This window comes from Choristoneura fumiferana, chromosome 25 (genome assembly GCF_025370935.1).
Source record: "Choristoneura fumiferana chromosome 25, NRCan_CFum_1, whole genome shotgun sequence".
Lineage (NCBI taxonomy): Eukaryota > Metazoa > Arthropoda > Insecta > Lepidoptera > Tortricidae > Choristoneura > Choristoneura fumiferana.
In genome coordinates, this window is record NC_133496.1 from 5,906,312 (window position 1) to 5,928,412 (window position 22,101).

The window sequence follows — 22,101 nt, forward strand, 5'->3', positions numbered from 1 at the left end:
GCCTCGGTGATGCAGCGCTTGCGGGGCAGCACCAGCAGTCTCCTGAACACCATCCTGGAGCGAGTGGAGTGCCCGATAGTGAGGCACTGGAATGACTGTCACTCGCGCTCCAAAATTACCCTTTTTAATAATGGTTAGCTTATTTGTAGATCGTTTTTAGTATATTGCTTTATAAAAAAAAAAAAAATGTTTATATATATGACAATTTGTTTTTAATTCTCTGCTTGATTATGTTTTAATTACTTGATCTTGGTATTAATTTTAATTTAAATTTTATGACACTAACGTAGGTAATAAGATTATTGCTACTAACACAATATGAACTGATTGTTTGAAATAAATGATTATTATTATTATTTATTATTATAATTGCAGACGGTAAAATCAAACGACCGGGAAGAATAGCCGTGGTTGATGTTAGCGTGGCGCCATAATCATTCAATTCCCACTGGGATGCCTAATTTTTTTAACGTGATATTAGAAATGGGGTCCATATTGAAATGACAAGCATGGCAAAGGTTGTGTAAGTTAACTTTTTTTGCTGTTTGTGGTTTTGGAGCTGAAGCTAATTTACCCTTTTTTTCTTCGTGGGTTGCTTAAACAGAATGATTTAATGATTCACTTTACGCTGCTGGGGTTGATGATCTTGACTATGATGCCAGATCCGGGATCGGATTCTGGTTGGGGTAGGCGCTTGTATGATGATTCATAAATATGAATGTTTGTAGCAATGTTTATTGGTCAGAGATGTATTTATGTTTTTTTACATATGTTGCTCCTTCACATATTCAGTATCTACAATCTTTACTTGGTTTGAGACTAAGTCAATTGGGGCAAGTTGTCCTACGATATTGATTTATAGACCATTGAGTCTGTCCGCCTATCCCCACCTCAAGACTTCTAGAGCCAGTAAATTAACTTCAAATTCTTCCAAAATTGTACGCGATGTCAGCAATTTTTCGACATTGGACAATACCGCTATAAAAATAAGCGATCGTTTAAAGAAAAATTTAAAGGCCTTATAAATATAGGCTCAGAGTTGCTCAGCGAGCTATAGAGAAAGCCTATGCATGGAGTTTCTCTACGGGATCGAATCAGAAATGAGGAGATACGTAGAGCAAGTGTCATCGACATAGCCAAGCGAATTAGCTCGTTGAAGTGGCAGTATAGGCAGGACATCTAGCACGGAAAACAGATGGCCGTGGGGCCGAAAAGTCCTCGAGTGGAGACCGCGGATCGGCAAGCGCAGCGTAGGACGTCCACCAACGGGACGGACGGATGACCTGGTTAAAGCCACGGGTTCACAGTGGATACAAGCCGCTGCCAATCGAAGTAACTGGAGCTCTATGGGGGAGGCCTATGTCCAACAGTGGACGTCCTATACGGCTGAGATGATCATGATGATTACAAAAAGTTTCAGTTTTTTCCGACATTATTCATGGTACAGTCAGGTTAAAAAATCGTGAAATATCGCCTATTGACTCCGCTCCATTCGGTAGAACTCCAAATCAATAGAAGTATTAAGCTTAACGACCTCATAAACACAGCCTAATCAATCAGGCACGCCCCACATGGCCGCTACAATGTCGTATTGTGTTATTATTAGAACACAGTCAATGGCTACTTACAATAAGTTATGCAATTGACCTTAGCATTGCCACGAATAATGAGTTGGACCTCACGACTTCATGATCCTGCTTGCGCGTACAGTCACCAGCACCAATAAGTATCTGACACAAAACTCGTGCATAAATATCTTATACGACTCTATTTCTAGGGCCGGAAGGACGTGTCAGATATTTTTGCACGCTCCGCTGTGGCACATTATTAATGCTGGTGATTGAACCTACAACTAAGACTATTGAAGCCTGAGATCGTTCGTACCGCAAAATTCTATACTGAAATAAGTAATAAGAGGATTAGAACTGTTATCGTGTGTCCTTTCACTCTTCTTCATTTGCATTTCGTCTCAGCGAGAGCGTCAATAAGCACACGGTTTTCATTGGTTTTATGAGGAGCTTCGTTAGGACTAGGTTAATTGATTGCAAAGAATTAGCTTTGTTATCCCTTGGAAACTTAGTAAATTTTTCGGGTTAAAAACTACCCTTACTATACCTTCCCAGGAGCTTAAACTATCTCTACACCAAATTTCATCTAAAAGCGGTTTAAGCGTGAAGAGGTAACAGATAGACCTATTGTCTCATTTTATAATATTAGTAGAAAGAAACGATTAGAAAGAAAAAAAATCGGGTTCTGCCTTTTCGCATAATTATTGTTTAAGTAAATGAACTAAAATAATCTCTTTGCTCGCCCGCTTTAGCATAGTTGATTTTGTGTTAGAGATAATTTAAAATTACATCTTGAAATATTGCAGTTCTGAGCTTACTTAAAAAAATAATAATAAGGTCGCGGGTGAGCAAAGAAATTCTTTTAGTTCATTGATATGGACCTCCGCAAAGTAACGCCTAATTCAATAAATTATATAATTTTTGTTTGCCAAATGTTTCATTTGCTAACTTTTTCGTTTCCCAACTCTGAATTTTTTCCGAAACAATTTTTTTTCTCAGTGTATTTTCTTATGCTTTTATAAAACACAGTTGGTTAGGTTAGGTTTGTTTTATGAAAGTTTCGAAAAATATATAGCTTCAGAAAAAATCTCGAGTTGGAAAATGAAACAGTTGGCAAGTAAAACATTTGAAAAAAAAAATTGTGCGAAAAGGCAGAGAACTAAAGAAAATATATTTTATTCACAACAACACAACACACAACAATATTATTACAAATAGACGACACGAAATATTATAAAGATAGGTAGTGTGTCATTGCGACAGCGAAACGGACACTGGCTCAGTCAGCATAATGCTGAAGCTTTAAAACACCCCAGCACTGATTTTCATTCAGCCAGCACCGTAGTACGTTAGTAATCAATCCTTCCTGTCTATATTTCTGTCCAGTTAAACAATCTAATCATAAGACGTATAAATCACTGAAACTGCCCTTTAAAGTAACTTGTATATTCTAGAAACGAGGGTCTGATCACAATGTATTGTCGTATGTGTTCGTGCGTCGGCTGACGCCACGCGCCACCACGCTTTACAGTCGTCAGTGTTTTACGAGAAAACCTAAGAGGCCGTAAAACCACTGTTTTGGAGAGATACATACATTGGCACGATGGTTTGAGTTATGATTTTTTTTACGGAATTAAGTATGTTTACTTACGATTTGATTTAGAGAAATACAAAGGGCTCAGGCATGTGTAAATAATAAGATTACGTGATAAATGAAATAAATAAATATCATGGCACAGCCCTACACCAATTGACCTAATCCCAAACTAAGCAAAGCTTGTACTATGGGTACCTACTAGACAACGGATACCTACATAGATAGATAAATACCTATATACTGAATACATATGTATTAAACACCCAAGACTCGAGAATACTAGTTCGTATTAATCATACAAATATCTGCCCCGACCGGGAATCAAACCCGGGACCTCAAGCTCGTGTCAGGTTCTTAAACCACTGGTCTATCCGGCTGTAATATCGAAAAAGATCGTTTGTGTCTGGCGGAACTTGGGAATCAGCTTGCTTGGACCGGCACAGCTTGAACATCTTCAAAAAACGAGCCTATTTATTCATTTCTCAAGGGGCCGGCAACGCATCCGTAACTCAACCTTATTATGGGTGTCCATGGGCGGCGGCGATTGTTTTCCATCAGGTCCCCAGAGGCGTTTGTCCCCTATCTTATAAAAAAAACGGGATCTGGTACCAGTAGGGAATTTTCTCGTTAAGGAATGTCTCTATTTCATTCGCTGAACATTCTAGAGTTCAAGCTTGACTGTACGGAAATAGAACGTTACTCGGTGTCTCATTCTAATGATGTCTCTAAGGTTTTCAGCAGGCAGAGCCGGAGCTTTAATGTTCTCTAATTTTTCAGTCCTGGGCACAAGCCTCCTCAGAATGAGAGAGCTTGGAATGAAGTTTATTAACCGTAGCTGTATTACAACTCAATTAAATAAATAAACAGCCAGCTGTTACCATATTGTCGTATTTATGCTATAGAAAATTAAAAATAAATCTAGTAGGGTAGAAATCTGTCAAGTAGCTAATTTAAAGTTCAACAGTTGGGGTCCCTACCAAGAATTTTTGAGCTGGTTACGATTAGAATGGGTCCCGGTTGTTGAACTTTAAATTAGCTACTTGACAGAGTTTTACACCACTAGACTTATTTTCTTCCTTTTAGTTTATAAGGCTGGCAGGTTTTTTATTTTTTTTATTTTGAATTATGAATTGACGACATCGCGAGAGGGCAACTGGTGGATGCAGTGGCGAATCATTCATTGTGGCGTTCTAAGGGGGAGTTCTTTGTTTAACAGTGGATGCCTTCCGACTAAACGATGATTGGATTTAACTACCTCGACGAAGTCAAAATTATAGATTTTTTATAAAAAAACTTAGACAGAGATAAATTATTTTACATCTTAGCGCACAGAGACTTTCATATCTAAGAAGCTTCGTAAAGGGGTTCTTACAGTTTTTCTTACAAAGTTCGTAATCCTACGGGTTCTTTTATTTGTGAAAAAGGCAACCCGGCAATTCCGGGACATTGCACCCATTACATTAGATATGACAAAGCGAGATGAAGGAAACTATTTAGATTTGGGATCGACAAAAGATAAACAATCTTTTTGACAAGACGAATCTAAAAATAAAAAGGAATTGAGATGAAACTAACTTGAAATATTAAGCCTTTATCAGTTTTCACGGTCGCTGATACGTTGGTGTCATAATTTTAAATATCAGACTATCAGAGCTAGCTTCTCAGAGGATCACTTTGTTGTCCATCTGTCTCTAAAGACCCTTTTGGCCAGGAATTTGACAACTGTCACTAAGTTTCTTTAGTCATAATAATATTATCGCTGATGAAAATTATATCCATCGTTGGTAGGTGTAACGACATAAGCACTTAGGTATAGTAGGGGGGACAAACCAGTGGGGGCCACCACGGTGGTTTTACTAAAACTTTATTCCAGGGCAATTTAGTGTATATATATATATATATTTGAAACTTTCCTTGATTTTAGCTTTTTTAAATATGCACCTACTTATTTGTAGTTTGCTAGCTCTAAAATAATATACTGATTCTATTTGATAAGTATAAACCGTAGCCACAAAAAGTTACAAAGTACGCGGGTGTCTGAGTTAGATTTTCTATAGAAACCGAGACCCTAGTTTAACCCCAAAAGTTTCCAGTACATAACTATCTTACATAATCAGCACTACGGTCAAATTACTTCCCAACTAATTAATTCCTGGCTGTGGTCGCACTTGTACCTAATGCTCCTCGTTTCGCTCGCCATCTCACCTAATTTTCCGGAACCTGAATACACTAAAAGTGACCAATTACATAACCGAAATCTGTTTGAAGTAGGAAATATTTGGCCCCTTCCGGTGCTGGTTATGTAAGATGGTTACGTACGGGAAACAAGGAGCGAGCAGTGCGGAGGTAGAGGAACGGCATGAACTTCGCATATACGTAGCTGTCATAAGGTCGCGGGTGTGCATAGTAATTGTTTTAGGTCTATGACAGTTATCGATACCATGCATCCGGAGCCATGATGTGGGAGTTAATGAGGTCCAAGTGATGTAAGGTCTTGGTGGTGTTGGTTTATTTTTATACGGCCTCGGAGTGGCATTGTGTTGTGCCACTTTCGCTATTCTTAGACGTGATACTCATTAATTTCAACCCTATGGCAGCGTATCTAATAAGATACATAATTTTAGATAATCTTTTTGTATTTTTTATAAGTTATTTTTGATAGCTGTACAAGAATCCAACGAAGCTTGATTTGAGTACATTGGTCACAACTTGTCAAGTTTAGGGTTAAGCAACGTGTCTTAGTTTTTAGATACTATGGGTTTGCTTCAGGTACCAGAGTAAAGTTTTGGGCCTATGAGAACAAATACTTTATTAAAGTGGCGGAATAGAATAGAGAACCCTTTATAGGCATTGACAGCCCCATGACTAATTTATATTTTTTTGTCTATAACTCGAAAAGGCTTTTTTCTTATTCGAAAACAGCATGTAAAAGTTTTTTGAAATTCGAAAGTGACGGTGCACTGTGATCAAGGACCATATATTGTAGTAAGTCTAGATTAAGTAAGTACAAAACAAAACATACTATGCCATTTTATGCCAAAATATTCAAATTGGTATCATGAAATTATCTATATTTAAAGAAAATAAGATAAAAAAGAGTAGTAAAAAAAGGTGAACAATGCCAATTACAGTTTCAGAGACAATTAAATTTAACGAACTGAGTCAGAGCAAACTGTTCTTTTGTTGTTTGCCTGTCGATATTAATTATTTTTAAAATGTCAACAAGTTTAAAGCATTAAATAAATAAATATAATAAATAAAATCGATGCTAACTTTACATAACCCAACCAACTTAGAAAAAATCCAAAATCCCCAACATTGTCATTTCAAATTTCTATATCTCAAAAACAGCAGAACCAATTTTATCAAAGTATAAACATAGCCAAGAACCACAGCAAGCGAATTCGCTTTCTCTTAAAAAAACAGCATCGAAATCGGTCGATCACTTTGAGAGATACGTTGCCAGAGACAGACATACATTGGCATCAAACTTATAACACCCCTCTTTTTGCGTTGAGTGTTAAAAACCTCCATAAGCCAATGTGAGCCCAGAGTTGAACCGACGTTCTTCTGCTTGAGAGGTCACATATTATATCGATCCAATAGGCAACAAGGGGGCTATACTACGAAATTCGAAAATCGAAGTTCGTGTCGTACCGTCAATCTCACTCTCGTATTAAATAATATAAGCGTCAGCGCCGCAAGATGCAAAGTTCGAATTTTGCACTTGTCAGGGTTTGGGCTTCACCAAAGTTCAAATATACAAAATATTTTTCCCTTTAAATTCGTTATGGCGAAGGCGAACCCTTTCTTAGACCCTCAGAGGGCCGGAAGGGCAGCCACGTAAATTGGCCGAATCAGATTAATTAATTGAGTCAGTATTCATTGATCCCATGTAGTGCAAGTACCTAAGCCTCCGTCTCTCAAAGTAAATAAAGTTTAGTTCGTGTGTGTGTGTTCGTGCTAACTCGAAAAGGCGACCTGATAGGTGCGACTATTAAGTACCTACTTTCATAATAATAATATAAGTAGATTCTTATTTCGTACAACACTGGGTCCATAACTGTCAATTTACAAACAAAACTTAATAACTACGGTTAGTTTCGTTTTTACAGCAACTAAGAAATAAAAGTTAAAATTACATTACATGCTCGAAGTTACATACGTAGGGGAACATCGGACATCGGGGAATTCACATCGCTAATTCGCTCTTGAGATGTCACAGTATATAAAAAAGTGACACGGTTCGTTTTCATACAGATTGAGGTATTTGCGTTATCTAGTGTAATCTATATCTGTGCATACGCCAAAAAAAATTGCGGATGACCAAAGTAATTGTTTTAATTCATTGATATGGACCTCCGCAAAGTAACGCGTGTTTCAATAAAGTGTATAGATAGACTCATTGACGATGACGCGTGCCGTGGTTCTTTTTACAATGTCATTAATGTCTAATTTTGAATAAATCCCGCGTCTTCGTGGATGGCACTAGGTAGGTATACATGACTATCATTTCCGCTTGGAAACAGATAAATCCGGAAAGACGGTATGAATTGTGGTTCTCATGCCCAATATTTTCCGAACGTGCCTAATATCGCTGGCTCAGATTAATATTGGAAAAGTTTCCTGTTCTTATCTTAACCTTGATAAAGCGCTTTTACTTTCATCGGTTTTAACGGCTGTGTTGCCAGAATGCCTCGCGTTACCCGACAGTGGGGTAATCTCAAAATTACCCCGAAAATTGCTGTGCAAGATGCAAGTAAATATCGTATAGAAATACTATTTAAATAGACTGCACCGAGGGTTCCGTACACATTTATAGGTATGTAAACAACGGGAATGAAGTCTTGAAGATATTTCCCGCCTTTTCAGAGTGATTAAATACATCCAGTGTAAGCAGAACCTAAAATTGCTAAACGTTGCTCCGAAGCGGTAACGTTTCGTGTGCTCTGCCTACCCCATTTGGGAATACAGGTGTTGTGTTTGTGTGTAAGCAGAGCCCTGCTCTTAAGCAAAACGTACGCAGTGTGGGGTCAGATTATGTTGGTCATTGACATTTACAGACAGACATAAAAAAATCAAGATTTTTTTTCAGACTTTTCTAGTTGGTTGTGTTATAATAGCTACCTTCACACCAAATTTCAAAGACAGCTGGAAGTACCCTTTAGATTTTCAGTGCACGGCAATTTGTATGGAATCACGTTGTTTAATGACTGTAACTTTTGATTGCGTTGACTTAGAAGTTAGATTTTCTCAAGGATTCAAGGGAGCGCAGATATGAGTATTCGATACCAATTTCAGCTTGCTACCTCTTGGGGTCTTGACAGACCTACCTTCACAACAAACAAACCTACCTTCACAACAAACAAACAGACGGACAGACAGACGGACTACAAAGTGATCCAATAAGGCTTAGAGTTAGGGTTAGGGGTTTTTTCTTTTGAGGTACTTACGGAACCCTTTAAAATTAAATATTTAAACAATAAATATTTGTTCATAGATCTTGGATGTTTAATATGTATTTATCTATACAAGTATGTTTATCCGTGGCCTAGTATCCATAGTACAAGCTTTGCTTAGTTTGGGACTAGGTCAATTGGTGTCAAGTGTCCCATGATAACTATTTATTTATTTATAAAAATAAAATAAACAAATTAAAGATTATCTTACATACTTACTAGCAATATTTAAGTAAAGAGACTAAAAGCCCGATTAAGGAACGCACACGGTGCCGCGGCAAGCCTTTTCAGTGTACCTTTTTACTTGTTCCTGTATACATCATCATCTCAGCCGTTGGACGTCCTCTGTTGGACATTGGCCTCCCCCATAGACTTCCAGTTGCCTCGGTTGGAAGCTGTCTGCATGCACCGTGAACCCGCGGCATTAACCAGGTCATCCGTCCATCTCGTTGGTGGACGTCCTACGCTGCGCGTGACGATGAGTATAATATATTGTATATGTCTATATAATGATATATTCCTGCATAAACTTACACTAATATAATTATCACAAATCTATTTGTACATAATCATACATTGACTGTAGGGTACATACGTGTTAACTTCGCTTCTAAAGTACACGCTAGAATCATGCATTAACCCCCACGTCATGTTAATAAAATGTATCAAGTTAGCAAATAACTACCATTAAATTTATTAACAAAACCGTCGCCAAGTAGCCAATGACCATTAATTAATGGGCTTGACAAAAACCGGCTAATGCGATATTAACGAGCTATCCTATTATTTGATATCGCTCGGTTTGATAATTCCCGCTCTATGGGAATGTTAAACCTTATTTTAGCGAGAAACATCATGTGAGTTGCGGTACATTGTCGTTGAACCATACCATACATCAACTAGCGCTGAATGGTCTCGCCGGGAGACCAGCGCTGCCTGCAACCTAACCTAACCTTATTATTTTTCCTATTGTTGTCTCGAATTTTTTTTCATTATCTTTTTTTTCCACTTTATAAATACACTAGCTTTAGCTTGTGACTCCGCCTGCGAAGAATTTGTATTTGGGCTCAAATTAAAAGCAAGTTAAGATGGTAAGGCAAGACCGTTGTATTGCTGGCAGCAAAACAAAGTTTTCTGTGGCTGCTTACTGAAGACTGCAACTCAGTGTAGTCCAAGACCTTAATTTAAGTACAATACAATAACTCTTTATTGCACACCAACACATAGCAAGCAGTACAGAAAACAGGTATATACACAGAGACTTTCCCTACCTACCTAGTTTAATTTCGACCAAATTTAGACACACATTATTTTGACATAATCTTTTTTCCACTTAATTATAATAACACTAGCTTTTAGTTTGTGACTCCGCAAATGCGAAGAATTGTATCCAATTAAAAGCATCTTATACACGTCGTACAGACAACCCCGGCGTATTGGCTAGCAGCATAACAACATTACAGGCAATTACTGGAGAATGCACCCAAATTACCCACCAAAATGTCCCAGCGTGTAGGGTGACTGTTTGTCTAAATTTAGCCGGATATGACTGGATTTACTTTCTACACATCTTATATATATATATATATACTTTATATACCTACATATTTATTTGTCTGTCCATTTGGCTTTATATTTTGCACATAATTAATTTCAACGTTTCATATGAACGAATGATTTTTCCCTGAAACCTATAGGTGCGTTCGTCCATATGAAATAGTCGGGAAATGTATAATGGGAAAACTCGGCTAATGTTAGAAATCATTTGTCCAGATCGTTTCAGATTTTTGACTATTTCGTCTTACCAGATTTCATAGATTCCTGCAATGTCATGTTTGTTTTACGACAGTTTGTTCAAATCTTGCAATTTAAGTCTAAATTCAACCACTTCTTGTGATGGACTTGACTCGATTTGTAGCATTCGAACATGGCGGATGTAGACGATATCTAATTTTGGTATTTCTGCTTCTGGCTTGGCTTTTTGAAGTATATTTTTGATAGTGTTTTATGCGGCGATTAACCTTAACAGTGAACAGTGATCACAAAATTCTATATTGCTCTCGTGTCTGACATTTTTTAATGCGCAAGTGGTCTCCGCGTGGTTTCTGGAATTTTGCTATCAAGTTGCAAAAACTACAATCACCGTACAACATGCATAAGAAGAATATATTTATCGTTAATTTAACTGACATTGGCCCAAGCCTTATGGCCGCCATTAAGAGGAATAAATAGTGATGGACTTTGAGTGACAATGCAATTATAGTCAACAAAAAAAACCACAGTCAGCAAATACGGTTGTTGTAAAAATTAAATAAAAAACCTTATTTTACTTAAATCTGCACTATTTTTTGTGATGGACAATTTTTAGCGAGAACGCTTTAAATTCCGGCGGTAACCCTACAGCAATTTCCCGCTCAAATCTTATCGCGCTAGCTTTCCATTTCCACTCCAGTTGCTTAACAAGCTTCGCGTTTTTAACCGAAATTTTACTCGTAAACATGGCTGGGATTTTTTATCTCTATCTGTCAAACGGTATAAAATGGTGATGGAAGGAGATACGGATCTGTGGGCTATATTTTTAACAAAAGTCCCGTCGACGGGACAGAACAGTTTCAGGATTCGTAAATTAAATTGTTGGAGTTGTTGTTAAAGTGACTTTGTTGAATTCAACAGCTAGGTCTGATAGTATTACACTGAGCTGAGGTTACAATGACAAAATCTGTCAATTCACGTATATTATAAATTATTCGCGGACAACAGCTGGCTTCAAATATTTTTTATGATAAGTACTTAGAAAATGATCACCAAACAATTTATTGAATCAGGCGTTATTTTGCGGAGGTCCACATCAATGAACTAAAAAAGAGAGAGAGAGAGAGAAAAGAGAGTTCTCTTAATTCAAAAAGATCACCCTTTTTGAGTGACCTATTTACCTACTTTATACCAGCTGTCCATGTTCAATGTCAAATTAAAAATAGCCAGCAAAATTAGAGCAAAGGATTTGAACAAAGCCACCGTTTTAGAACGTTTAAAAGGCTCAAGTTCCTACCTACATAAGCTCTTTTCAGATCGTCGCTGAAGCGGCCACCGTCCCAAATGGATGACGCGAAATCTAGTCCATTGTTTGGTGGCTTGGTTGCGCAATTTCGGCTTTTTAAAGGCAACTAGCTCATATTAAATTATATTGTAACGGATAACTCACGTCTTAAACCGAGTTTAGCTCGACATGTTACATGTGCCATGGTAGTTGCATGTTCAAAAAGGCAACTAGCTGTTGCCAGCGACTCCGTCCGTGTAGTATTCCTTTATCGCTATCGCGCTAATTATGCAATTTTCCGGGATAAAAACTATCCTTCCCGGGGACTCAAGCAAGCTATCACATCTAAGCCGGTAACCCGATTTAGATGAAATTCAGTACACAGATAGTTCGAGTCCCGGGGATGGACAAAAGATACCTTGTATCCCGGAAAATTGCATAGTTCCCGCGGGATAGCGATAAACGAGTTGCTGGCAACAGGCTAATTTATAATATTAGAGCGATAAGATGGTTACAAATTAAATTTAGGTACTTAAGTGTTATTTTATAAAGTTTACTCAGCTTAGAATTAATATAAAGATTGGTTATTATGGTTTCGTGCCCCAAAATTACATAAAGGGACTCTATAATTAGGCCTTCGCTGTGTGAAAGTCCGTCCGTCGAACACAGGGTATGTTTTGAACCGTATCAGCATAATATAATAAATTAGTAAGAATAACCTAACCATCTTAAAAAAAGTTAAAAACCTCGAATATTGTCACTTTATAGTTCAATATCTCAAAATCGGCTGAATCATAATAATAAACATCATAAAAAGAATTGATTTTTATCAGAAATAGCCTAAGAAACATCGCAAAGAAACTCGGTTTTAAAAGTAGCTGAACTAGTGTCGTTCAGTTTGCCGAGTACGATCTATTTATGTTTTAATTATTTGCTCACGTTAAAGCCCTATATTCTTCCATTGTATATAGGACGTCCGGTTTTTTTAATTAAAATCAAGTAATCAAATAGTTTACAAAAGTAAACAGAACACAGCATAATAAAAGTAGGTAATAAATGGAGAACATCTGTAAACCAGAACCCCTATTGCTAGGGAGAAAACGTGTCCCATAAATAAATAGAAATAAACAAGCCTAATAAAATCCAATAAGTCCGAGATCCACCCAAAGAACAATGCAATAAAGGAGCAATTCTATGATATTTGTCGTCTGTGTTATTAAACTGCAAACTATCCTCCAGTCTCAGACTATAATAAAATGTGTCTAGTAGGTAAAATAAAGTAAGCAGTCCCGCAAATTAATCCTACTTATTAGAAATACGAAAGTACGTATGTGTGGGTTTTGTAATTTTTCGCCGGAAAAATGTTTCTCAAAGGATTTATTTCTACAGGGTAGTCCGTAAACATGTATTTGCGGCCAGAAAGTTCACTGTGGCTCAATATATGCAGCGCTTTTGTCTATTTAATTAAAAATATCAGAGAATATTAAAAAAGAGAAAATTAAAATAACAAATCGCCTTTTTTCCTGCTACCACAAAGTATGTAAAAAAACGGCAAAACCAAAGGCCGACCAAAGCAAGCTGTATTAAGTCCTCAAACATCACTATTAAAAAGAAAACTTATGCTTTTTTGTTGGTAATAAGGTATATAAGAGGATACAGTACAACCTAGTTTGCTTTATTAGGATAACCGTCCACTAGTAAGATTCGTTCGCATCTGATCGTTGTCCGTAGTGAGATTTAATTGAAATGTATTTCATATAATTCATGAAATATAAGTGTGAACATGAAACTACCGTGAGACTCACTCAATTAAATGATATTGTAACGGATTACTCACGTCTTAAACCGAGTTTAGCTCGACTGTTTCGGGCTGTAGCCCTTCTTCACAGAAGCACGCGAATCAGCGGCTGCCGCAACACGCACACACTGAGAAGAAGGGCTACGAAATAGCCCGAAACATGTCGAGCTAAACTCGGTTTAAGACGTGAGTTATCCGTTAGAGTATCATTTAATAAAATATAAGTGTATCTACACATAAATTCCATGCTTCAGACGTGGATTATATGTATGACATTGATTGACGAGATTTTCTTCAGATAATAATGATGTATGAAGATCTGTCATCCCAATACAGTTGACATTGTTTAATGGTTTTTAAAGGCTAGTTGTATATGATTAATTTTTTAACGTTTCCAATCTATGACAGATGAGGTCTTAATGAAGACTATCGGAAAGCCAATTTTTGAAATCATGTGTGTAACAATTCGAAAACGTACGTACAAAGACATTGCTTTAAAACTGCCGCTCAGATAAGTCCGTTAGTTTTTATTTTTTAAATATGGCTTTGTCCACCGTAGGACAATTTTGCCAGTGTCTAGTGGTTTTTGCCATGGCACGTTTAAAAATTCAACAAAAGTAAATACAAGAGGTAATGGTGGATGAACGACGACAGAACGAATCATACCGCTCAGGTTATATTTTAAAGTTTTAAAAGACCGGTCAAGAGCGTGTCGCACACGCCCAAGATAGGGTTCCGTAGCCATTACGAAAAAAAAAACAAGTAATATTATGTGCGTTATAACACAATTAAAACACTTAATACAGTCTTAAAATCTATTACCAGAAAAAGAGCGTATCTTCACGGCACTTACGTCCTTTTGTTGAGAAGCGCAATAACTCAAAAACGGTATATCCGATCATGTTGAAACCAATTTTCGTTGAAAGTATTTATTAAGCGTTACCTTTCCATATTTTTTGCATTTTTTGGACGTTTACGGGGGGGGGGGGGCACAATTTTTACTACTTTAAGAGCGATTATTTCCGGAAATCTTCACTTAATGAAAAAAGTTTTTGAGAAACCTTACTATCTTTTCAAAAGAGCTGTCGAACTATGTGCCACACGTCGATGCGAGTTAAAAAAAATATTTTCAATTTCTGTTACGTGTATGAAGTGCCCCCCCTATAAATATTTATGTTTGTAATTTAACTACAAAACTAAATAGCGGCTTTGACAAGACATCTGTACTCAAAATTTCATTGATATACATTTTGTAGTTTTCGAGTAAAATGCTTGTGACATACGGACGGATGTGATGTATGGTTAGTGGACGCCAACCTTAACCATACATCAAACAAACCTTGTCAGCCGGTACCGCGACGATCCTAACAAGGAGTTAAGGGCTTGTTAGCGAAGCTCAGTTTTTCACCACAATTACTTCTAAGTAGGTGTTTTTTGTTATGTAGGTATGGGACGGCGTTTGGTCAGAGATAAAGTAGCGGGGTTTGACTGCTACGCGGTCGTAGGAAATTAATGTTGTCATGAAATTAATGGTGTTGAGGGTTGTTTTTTAGAAGGAGTACGAGCAGACCGGAAGAATTCCGCATGGACGCTTGAGAAGAGGGAATTTTTGTATAGGGACTTGACTTGATAGCGTAATTTGTGAGTCTACTTTACTTTAAATTTACTTTGTAGGGTAGGTAAATATTAGACAACGTGTCAAACCCTCTGGCCAAAGATGAATAGGACGTACTGTACCCTTAGTGCAGTTTTTGTTTACAAAATACGTCTCGATCGCGTTCGCGTTAAATTCTCAATTTTTATGGTAACACGAACAGCGCCTCTTGCGAACGTTTGCGATGTTCGTGTGTCCATACAAATTGAGATTTTAACGCGAACGCGATCGAGACGTATTTTGTAACCGAAAACTTACACTAAGGGTACTGTTTATTTTGGGTATATTTCTAACCTGTGTATAAAGCCTCATACCGAGAGATTGATTTACGATTTAATACTTCGAAACATACATTAATTATTTCAATATTTTTTTGCAATTTTTTCGATCAAATGATTTACAATAACTATTTGAATATTCTCGGAAGTCTACTCGCGATTTCGGCCATTGTTCAGAGAGTAGAGACAAATTGTATAAAAGTTAACTCTTCAAGTATTAGGTTAGGTATGTACAGCCAAGTGAAAAATTTGTACTTATTCAAAGTTTCAAAAATATGTACCACAGACTCTTATTCCGACGCAATAAGGCCGTAGTAACATATTTTTGAGTGGCGGTTCGAATAGATACTTATTTTTGCACTTGACTGTACACTCGAAACAACTGAATCGTGACCCACTGTGGAAACTTTTCGTAGAAATTGCATTGCATTGCATTGGCAAGTGAATATATTGGGAAGATCTCGCGAAGCAGAGACTGGAATGGCGCAGCTCTGTAAATAAGGCTGTTGCAAATTTTGAGACGCATCGCTTGGAACACCTGGATGACAAACATCTTACTATAAAGACCGCCCAGACCTTCCTACACTTACACGTTTAATGATAGTGGTCAATTACATTGCGCGCCCTGTAATAGGACCTTTAAGACTAAATTTGGCTTTGCCAGCCATATTCGGGCACATAATAAACAAGCCTAAAGTTCGCCTTTGTTACACACGACACGGAGGACATCATCATCATCATCATCATCATATTATGACACTTACTGTGAGAACGTTCTGCGGTGAGTGAGGAAACAAATGGTTCGACTGTAATATACGATTTTCACTCAAAACTTTATAACTCAACTCACACACCCGGCACATAATCAGTCCGTTTATATTACAAAATTATCTCGACGTTTCGACGCTGAATAGATAATAGTAACTTTCGGTCACATTACAGCGGCCGTGATTAAAGTTAATATTTTTTGTATTTTTTTTTTCGGCTATCGGCTAAAACCAATCGAGCAATAAATAACCTAACCAACAATATCTGTATCTGTTATCTTTAACATATGAAAATAATGATGTTTCGTAAATAGAAAGGCCTACGTGTCGGAAATTTATTACAATGTGATATTTATATTCAGAGAGTCCTTTTTGAATCTTTTTATGATCTGCTACATTATCTGTACTATGGGAGTAACAGATGCTTATACCTGCTTTTCACCCCAACGATTTACTAGAAACTGCATCATTATAGATATATCATCATCATCCCAGCCTATATACGTCCCACTGCTGGGCACAAGCCTCCTCTCAGAACAAGAGGGCTTGGGCCATAGTTCCCACGCGGGCCCAGTGCGGATTGGGAACTTCACACGCACCATTGAATTGCTTTGCAGGTTTGTGCAGGTTTCCTCACGATGTTTTCTTTCACCGCAAAGCTCGTGGTAAATTTCCAATGTAATTCCGCACATGAATTTCGAAAACTCAGAGGTGCGAGCCGGGGTTTGAACCCACGATCCTCTGCTTGAGAGGCGATAGGTCAAACCAATAGGCCACCACGGCTTTTTTATAGATATATAACTTAAGAAAACTGAAATAGTTTTTGAAACAGAACCACTGCATTCAATAAATGAATGAATGTACTTACTTAACTCTTTTCCTTAGTTTAAAAAAACTTTTACATAAAACCTAAATTGTTTTGTTTTTTTTTAATCAAAATGCAACAGCTTTGTTTGTCGTTTCTAATCTATCAAAACTTCAGAAGAAAATAACTTGTCTATGTTAAATAGAAGCAACTCTCAAGACGGTGCACGGTGCAATATAATATTAGTCCAGCAGGGCTACTACGAAACTCGAAACTCGAAGTTCGTGTCGTGCGGTCCCTCTCGCTCTCGTATTAAATAATATAAGTGTCAGAGGGACCGCACGACACGAACTTCGAGTTTCGAGTTTCGCAGTAGCCCTGCAGCACTCACGTCTCCGGCGTTATTCAGCTGTGAAACACAGGAGTGCTGTAACTTGTTTTGTTTTGGCACGGTGTTGCCACCCCATTTTATCAGAAGTCTCTAAGAATTTTGCAAGGAGTTGCAGTATGTAGAAAATCGCTCTAAAATAAAGCTACTTGTTAGTTAAAGTAGTGATAAACTTGAGTACTTATCACGGACGGACAGATGGCGAAACTATAAGGGTTCCTAGCTGACTACGGAACCCTAAAAACGAACAGAGCCAAGCATAGAGTCAAAAATTGCTAACAATATTTACATGATTATTTGATTATACTATGGAACGCTCTGTAAATGCTTGTCAAAGACTTTATTATTCACAATATGTCGGAGTGATGCTCAGCAAAAAGTTCGTAGCAAATTTACCGTCGTTTCACTTGAATGCTTGCTAGGATGCTCGCTAAAATGTTCCTGTTTGTATTGTAATCTAACAATCGCTAGAATGCTCAACTTTATCAGCACCTATAAATAACTGAAATAAGTTTTTGGTAAAAATTTAATTAGAAGCTTTTTTATTTTCATCTAAACTACATATCCGTATCAAATTTCAAGTCGGTACTTTTAACTATTGAGGAGTTCCCTCCTGCGGAGACGATCCTGGTAGGACTACCAGAGACCAGATTATTGTATTGTCACCAAATTTACATAAGTATGCCAAATTTCAAGTCGGTCGGACAGACCACAAGTAGTGGGTCAAATTTAGCTTCCAAGATTTGACTTAAACAAACAAACATATATGTGGTCGCATTTCAGCAAGATAATTGACTTACCGCGTTGTTAAAAAGTCCTGACTTTGTCGGAGTATCATGGAACTCCTTATGAATTCAATGTTTTACGTTGAATTTATGAGTACTCGTAAAACAAATTGACTTTTAAGAAACGAATTACGAATTCATGTAAACATGTAACATATAATTTTACTAATGGATGTAACGTCTTGAAAAGTTATGTTAAAACTTTGAGAGGACCAATAAATTAATCTTTTCTGACAATTTAAGCCAGGGTTTCTCAAAGTGGGGGGTTTCCCTTAGGGGTTCGCTATTCGACGGTAGGGGGTTCGCGACAAGGTTTACTTGATGGTGGCTGCAAGACTGGCAAGATGATTAAGATTGGTTTTTGGTGTCTTTTTGTATTTTTTATTTCAACTCCAAATTTGTTACTTATTTGTTTGTTATTTGTTGGGGTAGGGGTTCGCTGTCGTTTAGAAACTTAAACTGGGGTACGTGGAGATGCGTATACGCTAGCTGCGTTGCACACAGATATGTCAATTAATGGAACTATTACTAAATTGCTGTCACGCAGTGCTATCCGTCTGTTTCTGATATGGCTGTATCTTGAATTCTTGATCATAATTTGCGAGTATCAGTTGCGCTTCGCGGTTTTTAGGGTTCCGTAGCCTAAATGGCAAAAACGGAATACTTATAGTTTCGCCTTGGTCTGTCTACATATATATGTGACATATATGTATGTTTTTTATGGGCAATAAATGTTTCTTCTTTGTTCTTTCATAAGAGCGCCGCATGTCCAGTGGCACCTGTTGCGTTTTTAGGGGAGGCTATCTAGCAGTAGACGTCATTCAGCTGACGATGACGACGCTTGTTTCCAAGGTGCCGAATGAGGTGAAGGCCCAGTTAGAAATCCAAGTGTATATTGCCCAATGATTCTGGCTATTTATTTGCGTCGCCAATACAGTGCAACGTCAATATTATCAAATATTTAGCCGCTTTGAAACGGCCAACAAAAACAAACGATGGCAAACTCATACGCCGTTTTATTTTTTAAAGTGGGTTTAAGCGTTCGCTCTGAAAAGATCTTAAATTCTGTAGAGTGTTTCTATATTGAAGCTTACTAGGTATTTTTAAGGTCCTAATTTAGAACTGGCAAACGGGAAATAAAGTCGTTTTTAAATGGATTTGGTTTTTTGTGTGGAATGAATGAAGCTCTTGTTGGTAAATTCGTGTTTTAACTTTATTTCGATTTTTGGAGTTCTTATTTGGTACTATCTTTGTTAAATATGAGATTTCAAGACATTATTTATGTACTTTATGTATACCAACCTATTTTATTATCAAAACGTTTGCTTAAGAAAATCTGCTGTTTATTCATAGTGAATAATACGCGTGCGCTCAATTTTGGTTGACCATGACGAGCGTGCAAAATGTAATTACACTAAAGCGTCTCCGACCAATCCACTCGAATAACTTTATCGCTTACAAATAGGTAGATTATTGGTAGATTAGTAACATAATTATGTAACCGTCTATTGCAAATCGCCGCTGACGCGCGCGCTGCGCACTATGAACGTCATAGCCGAAGATGTGGACATATTTTTTAACTTTGGGTGAAATTGAATTCACCAAAATACCCGTTGTATAAAATCTGTTACCGTTGTTAGTATAATATATAATTAAAAATATTTCACCTCTTGAGGCTCCACGTCAAATTTCTATTTTCACAATTTGAACAGAATGTGAATCAAGTACCTAAAGTTCAAAATTAATTTTCACTTCTCATGCTCGACATAAAATGACTTTATGTGCCCTAGTGCATAAAGTCAAATCATCGTCTAAGACCAAGGTAATCGGGTTCAACAGCCACAAACAAAAAGTTTCTATATATTTTTTTTTATAATTTTTAATTAATATAAAACTAAAAAATCTATATATAATCAATCAAACGATCAAATGGGTCTACTTTAAAGGCCCATAAATAACAACACAACGCGTACAAAGCTGAAATATGAGGTGCATAGGAGAATTCGTGTCTGTATCGTTGTCCAGCGTGGTGTAGCGGTATAGCACACGGCACGGAATGCCGAGGACCTGGGTTCGATTCCCAGCGCTGGTCTTATTTTTCTGGTTTATCTGTGCATCTATATGTTTGTATTTTCAATATAGGTTTTACGGATGACCGTAAAAGTAACAAAAAGAATTGAATTGAATAAAAATACAAAAAGATTCCAAAAAACCAATCTTAAAATCTGTTACCGTTGTTAGTATAATATATAATATAAAATATTTCACCTCTTGAGGCTCCACGTCAAATTTCTATTTTCACAATTTGAACAGAATGTGATCAAGTACCTAAAGTTCAAAATTAATTTTCACTTCTCATGCTCGACATAAAATGACTTTATGTGCCTAGTGCATAAAGTAAAATCTTCGTCTAAGACCAAGGTAATCAGGTGTCAACAGCCACAAACAAAAAAGTTTCTATATATTTTTTTTATAATTTTTAATTTATATAAAACTAAAAATCTTTCCCGACTCAAACGATCAATGTCTATAGAGGCTAAACCGCGGTAACCGACACAAGCTGAAATATGAGGTGCATAGGAGAAATTCGTGTCTGTATCGTTGTCCAGCGGTGGTGTAGCGGTATAGCACACGGCACGGAATGCCGAGGACCTGGGTTCGATTCCCAGCGCTGGTCTTATTTTTCTGGTTTATCTGTGCATCTATATTTCGTTTGTATTTTCAATATAGTTTTACGGGATGACCGTAAAAGAATTGGAATTGAAATAAAAAATACAAAAAGATTCCAAAAAACCAATCTTAATCAAAATAAATCAATAAAATTAAAAATATATATTTACCTATATGATCGTGCATGAAAAAAAAGGTACATAGAATTGTTTCCACTGTTGCTATTTAATTTCCTCGCAATCTAAGTTAAAAGCAGAGTGTAAAACTCGAGCATTAACACATTTTCCCTCGACATGTCTATCCGCCCTCGCGGTACCGGCTCGGGTGGCTATTATATGAACGTCTTGGGTAAAATGGCTCGTTTTATGCTCTTGTTGTACAATCCACTATTTCTTTTTGTCATATATATTGGGGCCAGGCCCCACGAGGTTAAGTCATTGTGTATTTTTTAGCTAAATTATCGCATTGGATATGTAACTAATGACAATTGTAAGTCATTTTTTTAAATCTAAATTTTACTAGGAGTTGTGATTGTTTTGCTGGATAAAATATTGTGTGTGAAAATATCTGTGACCGTCGTGAATGCATTCGCCCTTGAAAAAGAACTTTGGAAAAGATCGAAACTAGTCGAAGTGCTACTGATTTATAATAATCGTGTAGGGTTCTCTGCCTTTTCCTATCTCACGTTTCCCAAATATTTCATTTGCCAACTCAAGATTTTCTCTGAAACTATATTTTTTTCGGAACTTTCATAAAACAAACCTAATCTAACCTAATGTGCTCTATTCTGTTCTAATTCTATTTTTGACTTTGGAGAAAATTGAGAGTTGGGAAACGAAACATTTGGCAAACAATAATTCTGCGAAAAGGCAGAACCCGAATCGTGAGTGGAACCGTTTAATTTTGTAGTTCCATATTGTATATCTGTTCCAACAATGCGCATATGCATATTACTGAGACTGGCTGAACAATACGTTTTGGTTTTTATTCAAATAACCAGGTGTGAAACCATTAAATCAAGTATTAATATATTAATGCAATAATCCCACATTATTTTGTTTGTCAGGTAATACGACTAGGTAATACCATGGACCATCCGGTATGACTGAACATTTTATATTTTACAATTCTTTGCATTTAATTATTACTTGTAGAAGACTAACTTATTCGGGTTATCTAGTTCCCATCGCATTATCCTGCGATCTAAAAAACTGTCCTCGACGTTCTCTGCGCTCCTATTGGTCGGCTGGCTAAAGAATGCTAGCAGCCCACCCCACTAAATGAAACCCAGTTTA

At 37.1% G+C, this 22,101-nt stretch overlaps 1 protein-coding gene across 3 annotated transcripts in view; it reads right to left on the bottom strand.

Annotated features, from left to right (window-relative positions):
* Gyc88E (Guanylyl cyclase at 88E) overlaps positions 1–22,101 on the bottom strand; it is a 136,059-nt gene that overhangs the window by 63,030 nt on the left and 50,928 nt on the right. The window lies entirely within an intron of this gene.